The following is a 1,077-nucleotide window of genomic DNA, read 5'->3' as shown; positions in this document are numbered from 1 at the left end:
TCCCTTACATTTTTTTCCAATTAAAATTTGTTACCCTAGTAGGTATTTCTTCCTCTTCTTTAGTAAGATCCATGGCCTTGATACCACTTGATGCAATGGAGCCTAGTGGGACTTATCATAAGGTGCTCAACTGGTCCAAAAACCCTCTTCATTGAAGTGCTTCAACCAAACCTCTTGATAAGATGATCAAATGTAAAAGCACCAATCACAAGTACTAAAAGGATGATACTATGTTATTGCAACCCTACACCCACACAATGAAAACCCTAATCATAGGGGACTGTATGAACAAGACAACTTATCACAAGTTGCTCATAATACACAAATTGACTAATTTTGTGAAAATGACCTTAAACTTCTTCAAATGACCAATGGAGGCTCCAACACATGGGAATAGTCTATTTAGGTCATTGATGACATGAAATAATGGTTAAAACCAAACTATGTAAGTTTTTCCACATAGTTGCTTTGTTAAGCCATCAAAAAAAACTAGTAGCCCTTTTTGATGAAAATTAGATTTTAAAGAAAATATCTCCACACAACCTAGGGAAAAAATTCATTTTTAGGCACCCATTTGGGAGTTAAAAAACATACTAAGGCACCAAGGTTTGATGACACAAAAAAAGGGCTTTTGTTCACTTTCTCGCTTAGCTAACTAAGGCAATTAGGCCTCTATTTAAAAAGGAAGTACATGTTGTAGGACTCCATCATAAAAAATAATTATGGGAACATGTGAGGAAAACCCTAGAAAACTTACAAACTTTATTTCAAGCCTTGATGCCAAGTCTGGTTGGAGTTGTAGAAGATGTTGCATCCTTTTCCTAGTATGGACATGGGAAATGCATGCCTAGGGCATCAAATTTCTCAAGGATTCATTCAAGTAAAAACTTAAAACCACTTGCATACTAAATTAAATATCCAATACTAGGATTTCACCATATGCTATTAAATTCCCATGGTGAAATCCTCCTCTATGCTTTAAAATGCTTTGAAACCCTAGGTTAGCTAGAAATCCGGACCTACTTACACAAAAATGTGAATATCTTGAGTTAGAGAATAGATGGAGACTTAAAACTA

This window comes from Cupressus sempervirens, chromosome 9, assembly GCF_028749045.1.
Source record: "Cupressus sempervirens isolate cs-2001-9-10 chromosome 9, ASM2874904v1, whole genome shotgun sequence".
In the NCBI taxonomy this organism is placed as follows: Eukaryota; Viridiplantae; Streptophyta; class Pinopsida; order Cupressales; family Cupressaceae; genus Cupressus; species Cupressus sempervirens.
The sequence above is the reverse complement of the archived record's forward strand: the minus strand, read 5'-3'. Positions refer to the sequence as shown.